The 15589-nt window shown below is 42.7% G+C and overlaps 1 pseudogene; it reads left to right on the top strand.

The window, feature by feature from the left end:
- Window positions 1-2337: 2337 nt before the first annotated feature.
- LOC116556753 lies at window positions 2338-3748 on the top strand (annotated as a pseudogene).
- The last annotated feature ends 11841 nt before the right edge of the window (window positions 3749-15589 follow it).

Below are 15589 nucleotides of genomic sequence, written 5' to 3'. Positions count from 1 at the left end.
TCTTTGAGACAGGGTCTTGCTCTCTCATCCAAGCTAACGTGCAGTGGTGTGACCTCAGCTCACTGCAGTCTCTGCTTCCTGGGCTCAAGTGATCCTCCCACCTCAGCCTTCCAAGTAGTTAGAACTACAGGAGTGAGCCACCATGCCTGGCTAATTTTTACATTTTTTTTGTAGAGGCTTCGCATGTTGCCCAGGCTGGTCGCTAACTCTTGGGCTCAAGTGATTCACCCGCCTTAGCCTCTCAAAGTGCTGGGATTATAAGCATCAGCTACTGCACCTGGCCTCTGAGGTAGATTTCTTATTTGTATGCTTTTGTTTTTTAATTTGTAAAATGTAACTGGCAGTACAGCTTTGTTGTTAAACAGGCTCTGGAGTTGGATGGCCTGGGTTCAAATTTCAACTCTACTACATATTGGTTGTGTAATCTTGCAGGTTATTTCATTTTTCACTTGTAAAATGTGGATAATATTAGCAGGTATTTCTTGTAAGGAATAAATGAGATATCTACTGTAAAACACTTCTCATGGTGCATGGAATATGGATTTTTAATTGGTTCAATTTGGAGCAAGAACATACTCCTTTGATATGATAATGAGGACTGTCAAAACAAAATAACAGAAAAGAAAATTTTACATTTATTTTCTAATATTATCTGGTAAGTAAAATAATTTTCAGAAAGCTAATTTTATTTTATTTTTTACTTTTTATTTTTGAGACAGAGTCTCACTCTGTTGTCCAGGCTGGAGTGTAGTGGTGCAGTCTCAGTTCACTGCAACTTCCACCTCCCAGGTTCAAGCGATTCTCTTCTCAGCCTCCTGAGTAGCTGGGACTACAAGCATGTGCCACCACATCTGGCTAATTTTTGTATTTTTTTTTTTAGTAGAGACGGGGTTTTGCCATGTTTGTTAGGCTGGTCTCAAACTCCTGGCCTCAGGTGATCCACCTGCCTCGGCCTTCCAAAGTGCTGGGATTACAGGCATGAGCCACTGTGTCCAGCTGAAGCTCATTTAAAAAATTTGATTTTTATTACTTTTACATAAAGCGTAAATTGTGTCAACAGTTATTCTGATAGATCACTTGAAAAATGTAACTTGTACTTTGTCTTAGTCCTTTTTTTTTTTTTTTTTTTTTTTTGAGACAGAGTCTTGCTCTGTCACCAGGCTGGAGTACAGTGGCACAATCTTGGCTCACTGCAACCTCCATCTCCTGGGTTCAAGCGATTCTTCTGCCTCAGCCTCCCAAGTAGCTGGGACCACAGGTGCATGCCACCACGCCTGGCTAATTTTTGTATTTTTTTTTTTTTTTTAGTAGAGACGGGGTTTCACCATGTTGGCCATGATGGTCTGCATCTCTTGACCTCGTGATCTGCCCACCTCGGCCTCCCAAAGTGCTGGGATTACAGGCATGAGCCACCGCGCTCAGCCTGTCTTAGTCTTATTTGTTATGCTATAACAGAATATCACAGACTGGATAATTTACAAAGAACAGAAATTTACTTTCTTACACTTCTAGAGGCTAGGAAATCAAGATCAAGATGCCAGCATCTGGTGAGGACCTTCTTGTTATATCCTCACATGATGAAAGGTGGAAGGGCAAGAGAGCAAGAGGGGACCAAACTCACCCTTTTAAAACAGCATTAATCCCACCCATGAGGGTGGAGCCCTTATGGCCTAATCATCTCCCCAAAATCCCACCTCCCAACACTGCCACAATGGCAACCAAATTTCAACATCAGTTTTGGAGATGAAAAAAGCATTCAAACCATAGCATACCTTCTGTGCAAATTCTGTACAATATTTACAATGGGCATTTTATTCATTTGGATTAAATGGGTGATACAGTTTGGCCATTTGTCCTCTCCAAATCTGACGTTGAAATTTGATTTTCAGTGTTGGAAATGGGGCCTGGTGGGAGGTGTTTGGATCATAGGGGTGGATCCCTCATGAATGGCTTGGTGTTGTCTTATCAATAATGAGTAAGTTCTCACTTTATTAGTTCATGTAAGAGCTGATTGAAAGAGTTTAAAAGAGTGTGGGCACCCTTCCTATCTCTCTGTTGCTTCCTCTCTTGCCATGTGACACACCTGCTCTCCCTTCACCTTCCGCCATGAGTGGAAGCTTCCTGAGGTTTTTACTAGAAGCAGATGTCAATGCCATGCTTCTTGTATAGCGTGCAGCATTGTGAGCCAAATAAATCTCTTTTCCTTATAAATTACTCAGCCTCAGGCATTCCTTTATAACAACACAAAATGGACTAAGACAATGGGTTTTAGTAAGATGGCAAATGAGAGAGCAGTTTTACTTGGTACTTAAAAATTTTTTTGCAACATTGGTGCCTGAGGAGCAATGCCCGGGGAAATCATCACCCTACAATTGGGCCAGTGCAGCAATCAGATTGGGTTCGAGTTCTGGAAACAGCTGTGCGCCGAGCATGGTATCAGCTCTGAGGGCATTGTGGGAGAGTTCACCACTGAGGGCACTGACCACAAGGACGTCTTTGTCTACCAGGCAGACAATGAGCACCACATCCCCCAGACTGTACTGCTGGACCTGGAGCCCTGGGTGATCCACTCCATCCTCAACTCCCCCCTATGCCAAGCTCTAACCCAGAGAACATCTACCTGTCGAAGTAGGGAGGAGGAGCTGGTAATAACTAGGCCAGTGGATTCTCCCAGGGAGAGAAGATCCATGAGGACATTCTTGACATCGTTGACTAGGAGGCAGATGGTAGTTACAGTCTAGAGGGCTTTGTGCTGTGTCACTCCATTGCTGGGGAGCAGCCTCTGGCCTGGGTGCCTACCTCTTAGAATGACTGAATGACAGTTATCCTAAGAAGCTGGTGCAGACATACTCAATATTTCCCAACCAGGACGAGATGAACGATGTGGTGGTCCAACCTTACATTTCACTCCTCACACTCAAGAGGCTGACGTAGAGCACAGACTGTGTTGTGGTGCTGGACAGCACAATCCTGAATTGAATTGCCACAGACCGCCTGCACATCCAGAATCCATCCTTCTCCCAGATCAACCAGCTGGTGTCCACCATGATGTTGGCCAGCAGCACCACCCTATACTACCCTGGCCACATGAACGGTGACCTCATCAGCCTCATCTCCTTGCTCATTCCCACTCCATCGCTCCACTTCCTCATGACCAGCTACACCCCACTCACTAAGGACCAGTCAGTGACCAGCATGAGGAAGACCATGGTCCTGGATGTCATGAGGTGGCTGCTGCAGCCCAAGAACATGATGGTGTCCACAGGCCAAGACCACCAGACCAACCACTGCTCCATCACCATCCTCAGCATCATCCAGGGACAGGTGGACCCCACCCAGGTCCACAAGAGCCTGCAGAGCATCTAGGAACAGAAGTTGGCCAACTTCATCTCGTGGGGCCCTGCCAGCATCTAGCTGGCCCTGTCGAGGAAGTCTCCCTACCTGCCCTCAGCCACCGGTCAGCGAGCTCATGATGGCCAACCACACCAGCATCTCCTTGCTCTTCAAGAGAACCTGTCACCAATATGACAAGCTGTGTCCTGGAGCAGTTCCGCAAGGAGGACATGTTTCAGGACTTTGATGAGATGGACACGTCCAGGGAGATTGTGCAGCAGCTCATTGATGAGTGCCATGCGGCCACACGACCAGACTACATCTGCTGGGGTGCCCAGGAGCAGCGAGTCCCCCAGGACAAGGACCCTCATCTGATTTAGTGGTTGGCCCAGGCCCTGCCTGACTGACCACCCCCTCAGAGGTGGTCATCATCTACTTGTTTAGTTATCAGTGACATAATTAAGAATTGCTGAATTATTATTCACTCAGCTAAAAAACTGCCAAAGTTCAAATGTTGTGATACTGGCTCATAGCATATTGACAGGCCAAAGCAAATGATAAAAAAAAAAAAAAATTTAAATGTTTTCAGAACTCAGCAAAATTTTGGCCAAAGAAATTTTTCATGCAGGAAACATGATGTAAACGTCTATTTTTTCTTACCCTTTCAGAAAAATTTAATTGTCCACTATATAATAATACATAATTTCAACAAAATCTTCTGCATACAATTAGCTATAAAAAGAACTAACCACCAAAAGGCAATCACTTGTAGCAAAAGCATTTTATCTTTGTAGATGCCAAGAAAGGTTTCATTTCTTTTGAAAAATAGCTAAGATTATTTTCCAGCAAAATATAAACAGTCTCCTTAAATGATATAATGATCAAAGCTTATTATTTTCTCTTGCAGTGAGTCTTAAGCACAGATGCACATTAAAGTCACTAGATGCAAGGCTGGAATTCTAAGGCTGGAGCATGGACATGTTTATGTTTACATTTACATACTTCCTGGACTTCAACAGGTCTTCTATTTGGGCCACGTGGCAAACTGAATAATCTGAAAACCCTTCTGCTACAGAACACCTAGAAGTACTGGATAAAATAAGGGAAATATCCTTTTAAATGCATAGTTAAAATTGTAAGGGAAATAGTTTAGGGCCAAAATGAGAGCTAGATTTACAATTCCACATTAATAAGCAGGTGCTGATACTTTGTTTTCCCTGGCAGTAGAAGAGAGTGCAGCAGGTCCTTGAATATTGTTTCATCCAACATCCTTTTACTATAACAGCCTTGATGAGAGGAAAAAAATGGATTCTAGGCTGGGTCACCGTCTATATGGAGTCTGTATGTCTTCCTCACATCTGTATGGGTTTTCTCAGGGTACTTCCCACATCCCAAAGCTGAGCATGTGAAGTTTATTGGTGTGTTTAAAAGGTACCAATCTGAGTAAATGTGATGTGTGTGAGTGGTCCTGTGATGGAATGGTGTCCTGGCCAGGACTGGCTCCCACTTGGTGTGCTAAGCTGCTGGGACATGCTCCAGCCACTTACGACCTTGAATTGGAATCACTGGGTAAATGATTTTCTTATTTATTTCTATTCATCTTTCTTTTTTTTTTTTTTTTTTTTTGAGACAGAGTTTCACTCATGTTACCCAGGCTGGAGTGCAATGGCGCGATCTCGGCTCACCGCAACCTCCACCTCCTGGGTTCAGGCAATTCTCCTGCCTCAGCCTCCTGAGTAGCTGGGATTACAGGCACGTACCACCATGCCCAGCTAATTTTTTGTATTTTTAGTAGAGACGGGGTTTCACCATGTTGACCAGTTGAGACGGGGATTTCTTGACCTCGTGATCCACCCGCCTCGGCCTCCCAAAGTGCTGGGATTACAGGCTTGAGCCACCGCGCCCGGCCTTCATCTTTCTTAAATATATGTATAGCTCACTCATATTTCAGTGTTTCATATTAGAAATGCTTTGATCCTTATTTAGAAGTTTGATGATGTTTTTGTGACCAGAAATAAGCTGTAGGAACTTAACTGTTTTTCAGTTAGCCTATGGTGAAACTGATTTCAATATACTACATTGTTTTTGCTTAGAGACCTGTTTTTCATGAATCTACGGATGATATTAAATGAGGACTTATTGTACCCTGATTTTTATAATAAAGGAACTTGGGTTTTAATAGCTTCGGGAGTCAGGAGACAAGGTTGTGGAAAGACAAGTTCGGGAATTGGAACTAAGAATCTTGTTTAGACTTGGGATCCGGGAAGGGCTATAGCTGAGTAGAAAGAAAAGTCATCCATCAGCTGACTTTTGATAGAAAACAAAGAAATTTGTCTGCCTTTGCCTGAGCTTTGAATGAAAAAACCATGTCTCTATGAGAATTAATAATCACTGCCTTTTCTCAGGTGGGTTGCAGTCTGAATTTATATTACCTATGTGGTCTGGCAGTCCTGAGATATTAGTATAAAAAAATGGTTGAGATACTCCTGGATGAGATATTAGTATAAAAAACGGTCCCAGGCTGGGACATTTTTAGGGCTTCTGGCAAAACCAAATGCAGGACTTCTCTTGAGGGACACAATCAAGCCAGATGCAACTGAGGTTGTATGGGGGCATGGGAGTGATGTTAAGCAGAGCACAGGGTCTCTTGGGGTGAGAAGTGACTGAAAACAGGGTAGACTGCCTGGCCTCAGGCAATCATTCCTGCCTTTGCAAACCCACCAAGCTGATGGAATGCCACCTATGAGGACCTCCTTCTTCAAGTGCTACTCTCTCTGAGGAGTCAAAGGTGTGTTCCTGACTTGGGAATTTGTTTGATGGGATGAGAACAAACAGGAGTGATTAATTCTGGTTTCTGTGGTACTCAGACCTAGACTCCTTTTTGCTCTCCTTGAACTTTGGAGTTGACCCAGATTAGGGGCTGGCCTGGCCTTCAGCCACTATCTGTAGATATTATGAGGCAGAGGAGCCAGTACCTCCATGGGAATGTGAGTTCATAGGCCCCAATAACCAGGCATCTGAAGAGGACAGATACCTCAAAAGAAAAAGAAGAAACTGGAAACCATGTACCAACTGTGGTAGAAATACTAACAAACAAACCAGGAATTTTAAATAAATATGAGAGAACTTCCTCTTCTGGTTAGGATGTAAAAAATTGCAAGAGGCTGCTATTCTCACCCTAGCAGGTGATTCTGAAGCAACGCCCCATTGAAAACTGCCACTTTGTTCCAGTAACCTGGATAGCAATAAATGCATATGGATAAATGTACACAGGCTGAATTTGACAAGCATGGTGGGCCATGGTGATATAATTTATATGCTTGTGCGTACATTTTATTTAGTGTGTATAATTTTATCTTGAAACTGCTTAGACAATTAAGGATTAGTTGGGGGAGATATAAAGGTGAATACAACACTGACAGAAGGATTTATTGCCTTGTGGTTCATTGGAAGACCATGTACGTTCAAATAGTTGTGAAATTTTCCTTAATCTCTTTTCTTAGAGGTATAACTCCAAAATAAAATTGGTGTGCCAGCAGTGTAATGATACAATCAACTTTGTAAAAAGAGCCAGCCAAATTTTAATTTAGCAATACTTTACTTGCTGATTTTTTTTTACAAATTGCATTGCCTAACCAGCCCTTCTGTATTGAAACATTCCACATGCAAAGATACCATGGCCTTGATGCAGGCAGTTACCTACAGAGGCTTCTTGGAAACCCTAGTGTCAGTCAGAAACAAGTATTGGCCAGCAGCAAAGCCCTAGAAAAAAGTAGAGTGAGCCAAGTAAACATGGGTAGTGCCTTTCTACACACTGTGCTGGGGAGATGGTCCCCTTCAATCTTGATAAATATCCAAAATATCTGACACTTCAAACCCTGCAATTATGTCAGTATAATAAACCTAACTCCATTTTAACATTCAAGTCCTCTTTCTTTGCTCTAAGCCCATAAACCTCAAACTGCCTTCAGAATGGCATCCCCTAGAGCACGTCTAAAGGAAAAAAAATGTACTGGTTAAACAGGTAAGCATAAAATGTCTGCATGATAGTTATATTTTGCAATAAAAAATTAATCATGAAGCATATTGGTGTGTTTTAGTCCCTTGTGAGTTGGTATGAATCAGGCTCTCTAAAATAAAGCTCATAGATTTTGGCAACTGAGAGCCAGACTTAGAACAGGATAAATTTATTAAGGTCAACTCTATAAGGGTATTAGCATCCCGCTAGCCCTTCTTGGCTGTGTGCCTTCCTTCCCACATCTACAGTGCATATGGGAAATATTTTGTATTAGTTCATGCTCACATTGCTATAAAGAAATACCTGAGAGCAGGTAATTTATAAAGAAAAGATGTTAACTTGGAACCAACTCAAATACCCATCAATGATAGACTGGATAAAGAAAATGTGGTACATATACACCATGGAATATTATGCAGCCATAATAAAAGAATGAGTTCATGTCCTTTGCAGGGACATGATGAAGCTGGAAACCATCATTCTCAGCAAACTAACATAGGAACAGAAAACCAAACACCGCATGTTCTCACTCATAAGTGGAAGTTGAACAATAAGAACACATGGACACAGGGAGGGGAACATCACACGCTAGGGCCTGTGGAAGGGTGGAAGGGGAGGGAGAGCATTGGGACAAATATCTAATGCATGCGGTGCTTAAAACCTAGATGATGGGTTGATGGATGCAGCAAACCACCATGGCATGTGTATACCTATGTAACAAACCTGCATGTTCTGCACATGTATCCCAGAACTTAAAGTAAAAATTAAAAATAATAAAAATAAAAAATAAATATAAATAAAAGAAAAGATGTTTAATTGTCTCATGGTTCTGCAGGCTATACAGGAAGTATAGTGGCTTCTGCTTCTGGGAAGGCCTCAGGAAGCTTCCAGTCATGGTAGAAGGCAAAGGGGGAGCCAGCTCCTTAAGTGGCAGGAGCAGGAGCAAGAGACCGTAAGCGGGGAGGTGCCACATACTTTTAAATGACCAAATCTCATGAGAACTCACTATTGTGAGGACAGTACTAAGGGGGATGGTGCTAAACCATTCATGAGAAGCCCACATCTGTGATCTGGTCGCATCAGGCCCCACCTCCAATATTGGGGATTGCAATTGAACCTGAGATTTGGGTGGGACACAGATCCAAACCATTTCAGTCTAATCCTCACTGATGTAGAATTTAAAACCCAAAGAAGCACAATGAGAGAGCTTTTGCTTGTAGTGTGGTTTCCAAACCTAGCACTCTATCAAAACTGCCCTTAAAAGTCAGTAGCAGCCAGGTGTGGTGTCATGCGCCTTTAGTCCCAGCCACTCTAGATGCCAAGGCAGGAGGATCTCTTGAGCCCAGGAGTTCGAGGCCAGCCTGGGCAATATAGTGAGACTCTGTCTCTTAAAAAAAAATTAAAAAAAAAAATAAATAAAAGCCAGTAACAACCTCCCAGTGGCCCAATGCAGTATCTTCTCAGGCTCCATCCTACACTCTCTTTGATATGTGAAACTATGGATCATCTCAGTTCAATGTCCTATCTGAGGTGGTTCAGACCAGAAAGAGACAGAAGGGTGAATCTGAGCTGAAAATCAGAAAACTAAGCACAAAATCAAAATATTTATCAGATAACTACTGGGTGTTACACATTTTCTCTTAGGCACCTGGGATGTATCTGAATAAAACAAAGACCCCTGCCCACATGAGTGAATATAAATGTCTCCAGGAACATTAATAAAGGATCATGTTCTCCTTTACATCCCTCTAGGCTTGATTCTCACTTTTATTATGGTATATTACAATACTCATAACATATTATTGTAATTATTTATTTACGTGTCTGTCTCTCTTTCTTGAACTGTGGGATTTTGGATGGTAGGGATGCCATATCTTAGTATTCTAATACATGGCAGGCATTCAATAAATGTCAGTAGAATGAATATATGAATGAATAAATGGAGCTGGACTGCTAAAGGAGTTGTTGAGCTCTAATGACTTAGACAGATTGTGCTTATATTGGTCTTAGAGGAAAATAGGTTTTATATTAAAAAGAAAAAAATCCACAAAAATGAACACTGCACTAAAGGAATACTAAACAGGAATCAGTGCTTCTTTCCATCCCCTACCACTGACACCCTAGGCAAGGCCATCATTCTATCTCTCTGGATTAACAAAGCCTTCTCCCAATTGGTCTCTGCAACTCCTCCAGTGGGTCTTCTCTTCTTTAGTCTGTTCTCTATAATGGAGCCAGGGAGCATTTTGAAATACAACTATGGCCGTGTCACTCCCCTCTTGAAAATTTTGCCATGGTTTTATATTTTAGTCAATTTCTGTCATATAACATCCCCAAATCTCGGTGGTTTACACAAATACTCATTTTTGTGTTTTCAGGTTTGTAGGTTGGTGGCCGTTTGGCTCACTAAGGCCAGGTTCAGTTAGACTGGACTCCAGGCAGAAGGGGCAGCAGCTAACCTAAAGCATATGCTGGGTATAGGAAATTGCAGGGGTGTGAAAAGGTGAGCCAGACAGTGCAGGCCCATTCATAGCTTCTGCCAGTCTTTTCTGAATGTTAACACTCCACTGGGCAAAGTGAGTCTGTGTTAGGCCATTCTTGTGTTGCTGTAATTAAATACCTGAGACTGGGTAATTTATAAAGAAAAGAGGTTTAATTGGCTCACACTTTTGCAGGCTGGACAGGAGGCATAGCACCAGCATCTGCTTCTGGGGAGGCCTCTAGAAGCTTACAGTCATGGTGGAAGGTGAATGGGGAGCAGCCATGTTATATGGCGAAAGCAGGAGCAAGAGAAGGGAGGGTGGTGCCACACTTTTAAACAACCAAATCTCATGAGAACTCACTATCTCCAGAACAGCACCAGGACATGAGGGATCCTCCCCCATGACCCAAACACCTCCTATCAGGCCCCACCTCCAACACTGGGGATTACACTTCAACATGAGATATGGACAGGGACAAATATCCAAACAATATCAGAGTCACATTGCTAAACCCAAAGTCAAAGTGTAGAGAAATACACAGACCACCATGAAGCCATGGCAAAGGCAAAGAACGACAGCTCTGTAACATGAAGGGAGTGAAGAATTGGGCACAATAATCCAGTCAACCCCACTTTTCCTTGATCTTAGAGCCAAGTCCAAAACACTTCACAATCTACTTTTTTCTTGTTTTTCCATTTTCTTCCCTTGAAACTTCTCCTTTTCTCTATATTCTCTTAACTCCATTCTTGTTGTCATCTTTCAGTTCCCATGATGGAGCATGCTGTCTCTCACTTTCAAGCCTTTATACATGCTATTGCCTTGTCCTGATCCATTCGTTTCTCATCTTCCCCATCCCTCTATTCCCACTCCCACTCACCCTCGGGTGTCTACCCTTCCTGGTCAGCAGTATGAATATTATCTCTGGTAGGAATGAATTAGTTGCTCCTTGTCTGCATTGCCAAAGCTCTAGCACTTGATTTTATAATATCAGAGCCTTTATCACAGGCATTGTTTTTTCTTATTTCATTGACTGTTTCTCCTGCTAGACTAAGACTTTCCTGAGGTTGGGACAGTGACTCTATTTTGCCATCCTGTCCCCAGCAGCTAATATAGTGTCTGGCATATGAGAAGTACTCATTTTGTTTTTATTTAATGACTGTGTACATGAGCGAGAACAAACAACTGAGAATACAGTTTGGTTTCAGGATCTGCTTAAAGGAATTTATTTTAAGAAGTCCAATGTATTGACATGTCCTTGAGACTTATGGCAATGAAATATGTGTGCACCCTTTGCATTTTTCAAAGTCCTTTCTGCTCTCTGCTGTTTATTACACAAAATCTCCCCTTTGTTAGAATTTTGTCATTCACACACTACATTGCAGGATTGCCTACAGGTGACCCTAGTGGTTTGAAGAGAGACTGTGTCCTGTGGCTGTAATAAAAAAGCCACAACTGGGCTGATAATGTTTGCAACAATTCAAAGGATGCAGCCCGAATAATGACCAGCTCTTATGGCTGTTTCAATGCCAAAGGACAAAGGCATCTCCTCCAGGACAGAGTGGTAGGAGCTGCCCTTGTAAGATACAGTGCTCCAAGTTATTTGTTTATAACCAGAAGACTAATTCTTAATCGACGTATTTCTGAGCAAAGAGATCCAGATGTTACATGCTAATTTTTGTTTTTAGCGTGTGTCAATTTATGCAATACTGGCTTGAGGGCTTGGAGACTCGATCAGTCACACCTGACTAGCTGCTCTGCATGAAAATATGAGCAATAATGTTTTGTCTCTGAAATTTGAGGAAGAAAACCTCATTAAAGACAGAATCCATTTCTAGTCCCCAATAAAGGGCAGACAAGAAGGCTGATTAAGGATTTGAAAGTGATTGGCTGGTGGGTGGTATAGAGTGGGAGGGCAAGGGGTTGTAGGGAGAACGAAAAGTAATGGAAGAGACCCAAATCTTCCAGGGTCCCAGCATACGGACTTGTTTACTTCAAGAGGTAATTGCCAGCTGAGGCCCGTGTTCTTGCAGCTCATTTTGAATTTTGATGATAGAGAAATTATTCCTTTTTTTGGTGATGAGAAATCTGATCCAAGTTACATAGGCTTAAAAATGTCTATGCTAGTAATTTGCTGGCTTTAAGGATATAGGATTTCACAATTCGATTCTCAATTAAGAAAAGCCATATTGCTTTATTTAGAAAATTAGTCTTTTATTAGTCAAAATGGATTTGCTTCTGAGGCCTAAACTATTTGGACTCATTTCAGGCAAATATTTTCTAGGAGTCGGGTTCTTAAATTGAAAGAGAAACATAGCCAAAATAATAATATATTTAATGAACTGCACGAATGCTCTAGAAAATCCCATCCTGGCCAAACATTAGAACAGAAATTACAGTTGAAGGTGCCAAATGGTTTCCATTTCCCCTAAAGGCCCAAATCATCCTAGGTTACAGTATATAGGTTTTGTACATTTATTTACTTTTTTATTTCCTGAATTTCTTCTTGTGTAAAGCCTGATCCTTTAAAAATCTGTCCTGACTTTCCTGGCCAACTTAAGGGCATGATTGTCAGCTGTAAATAGATTGTTTCTCAAATGATATCAGTAATCCCACTGGGGAGAGAGAGACTGTGTGTGTGTGTGTGTGTGTGTGTGTGTGTGTGTGTGTGTGTGTGTGTGTGTGTGTCTGTGTCTGTGTATCTGTCTGTTGGGGTATGATGACGGAAGGTTATGAAGAGACTTTGGAAACTACATTTTGTTGTTGTTTTGAGATGGAGTCTCGCTCTGTCTCCCAGGCTGAAGTGCAGTGGTGTGATCTTGGCTCACTGTAAACCCTACCTCCCAGGTTCAAGCAATTCTTCTGCCTCAGCCTCCTGAGTAGCTGGGATTACAGGCATGTGCCACCACGCCTGGCTAACTTTTTTGTGTTTTTAGTGGAGATGGAGTTTCGTCATATTGGCCAGACGGGTCTCGAACTCCTGACCTCAAGTGATCCACCTGCCTCAGCCTCAGGGAACCACATTTTAAACACTCAAGCAGGGAGGTTGGGAACTCTAGTTAGCATGATTTGTCTCTTTCAAAATGTATAGTATCTTCCATCCTTTGTGTTGTGACTATCTCCCAATTATTTCAAAAGTTGCCATGAAATTCTCAGCACAGCTGCTTGAACTTAAAAATAGTCTTGGGGACTTCCCCTCTGCCCATTTTCTCACCCACTTTGAGAGTGAACCTCCCATAGTCCAGGTGGGAATTGTTCAATATCCAAAGGGAGGAGCCCCAGCAGGGCAGGGCCCCGGTGAGAAAGTGAGATGAGGGCGGAGGGAGGGGTGGTAGCAGGATCTGGAGTAATGGAGGACAGTGAACTGGAAGGTGAAGAAATGGTTTGTCGACACACACATTTCCAAAGTTCTGGGGAGAAGCCACGGAAGGGGAATTTTCATGGATGCATGATCTGCTGACCATGCTGTTCTGACTCAGTCCCCCTAAATATTTCTTTCTTCTTGGGGTTCTCTCATTGGTGATGCTGCCACCACCAGCAGCACTGTTAGAGCTCTTGTAAGTGAACCTAAGCCTGTATGGCTGCTTGCTAATTGCCAGGTTCTTTGGTTAACATAGGGAAATACTACCAGAGATAGGTGAATGTTCTGTATGTCCTACCCCACAACCAGGTGGGATTTAACTGTAAAAGTAGGCCATAGACCAAATTCTGCTAAACATGCAAATACTTAGCATGAACAGTCACAAAACAGCAACCTGTTTGCGTGTGCTCAATATCCTTCTGACTCTCAGTTCTTTAGGCATTCCAACAAGCACCAAAGGTTTATTTAATCTCAGGCAGACTGCAATATTCTGAAGACAGGTAAGCAAGGTTTTTTAGTTTACTGTCCTTTATGAAGGGAATGGAAGACAAGATCAAACACAATGCTGGGCCTAGATGTTGGTAGGCTGCTGAGTCTGCTGGATTCTCATTTTTCATGTATGCAAGAGCTATGAGGCCCATGCAGCCTTTCTGGCCCACAATAAACCTGGAACACCACTCATTCTATCAGTGAGACATTATTTCTAACACCCCGTAAATTAATGTAAACCCCAGGGCAGATTCAGATGGCCATGTTTGCATAGCCACCACGGAATGTGGATTACTGGCTAGAGCCCTTCAATGTTAACTAGCTTGCCCCTGGGGTGTAGGTGAAAGTACATTTCACTCACAGACTTAGCAGTTCCTGTGCTCTTCTCCCCACAGCCAGTCCCCATAAACAACATTATCACCATTATTCATGGAAATAAAATAATTTAACAAAATCCTTGCCACTCAGGATAAAGCAGTGTGCAGGTTATTAAGCTATTCCACACTCTTCTTTGTGATGCTGGGGATGGGACTCTGCAAAGGGCATTTTCTGCTTTGCCAGATGTCCCTTGTTAGGTTTCGTCTAGAGGGACACTAGAGAGAGACTGCAAAGCTGGTCAGAGGAGAAGAGACTACTTCTTCCTGTGTCTTTCAGCATCAGCCCAACCGCACTTTGCTTTGTCAGCAGCAGCTGATTCCAGCAAATGGCTCCACTTCCCAGGTGGTTTTTAGCACTCCTGGAGCCAGCCTCTGATGCTCCCCTCAGAGGCCTGTGTTCCCAGTTTCATAAGACCCTCTTCTTAGCTTCTGAGACACCAGCCTCAGCCAGGCAGCTCCTCATCCTCAGAGGTCTGGGTCCCAGCTCCATAGGGCCCCTCATTTAAGCTTCTCAAAGAGCTGGGAGCAAGAGAACCACCCAGCTCTAACTTCTCCCCTTTGCTTCCCTAGCCTCAGGGTTGGTAGCTGATTCCTGCAGTTAACTGTCTTTGGGTTACTTCAGTCTCTTTTGCTTTTTCAGCCCTTCAACAGCTGCTTTAGTAAATCCCTATATTGAGTTTTCTCTGTTAAAACTACTGGGGCCGGGTGTTGTGGCTCACGCCTGTAAACCCAGCACTTCGGGAGGCTGAGGCAGGTGGATCACGAGATCAGGAGTTCAAGACCAGCTTGGCCAAGATGGTGAAACCCCGTCTCTACTAAAAATACAAAAATTAGCCGGGCATGGTTATCCCAGATATTCGGGATAGTGCCTGTTATCCCAGATACTTGGGAGGCTGAGGCAGAGAATTGCTTGAACCCCAGAGGTGAAGGTTGCAGTTAGCCAAGATCATACCACTGCATTCTAGCCTGGACGACAGAGTAAGACTCTGTCTCAAAGAAAAAAAAAAAAAAAAAAAGGATACTGTCAGAGTCTAAAAATAAGAATAGAAGCAGAAAAAAATTGCAGGTATTTTACCAATAAATTCTCAACCTAAAAGGTTGGTGGTGTACAAGGAAAGGACTAGGAAGATATGACTGTCTTCAGATAGCTCAAGATCCAAAATGTCACTATGGCAAGCCTCTTTCACGTGTAAAAGGAAAATACAATCTCAGGACCCCAAACTCACTATACCAAAGGGAACAGTTAAGCTTGGAAACTGAATCACAGAAAAAAAAAACTCCCTTGATTTTTGTTCTTAAACAGATAGAAGACAGAAGGCCACATATTTCCCCAGGTGGACCCCTTCATGCTGAAAATGTACATTAACAGCTTATCTTCACAGGTGGGGGACAAAGACAAGACTAGAAATTTTCCCTCTACCCACCCGGAGACAAATATTTGACTTTTTCCCTTATTCTATATTTACTTTGTCTTCTATAAAATGCAGACTTACTGAGCACAAAACCAACATAATTGACTGTTCCTCTACTCCCT

This window comes from Sapajus apella, unplaced genomic scaffold (assembly GCF_009761245.1).
Source record: "Sapajus apella isolate SASKATOON/1434 unplaced genomic scaffold, GSC_monkey_1.0 scaffold17, whole genome shotgun sequence".
NCBI classification, from domain to species: Eukaryota; Metazoa; Chordata; class Mammalia; order Primates; family Cebidae; genus Sapajus; species Sapajus apella.
Note: the sequence above shows the minus strand (reverse complement) of the source record. Positions and strands in the feature narration are given on the sequence as shown.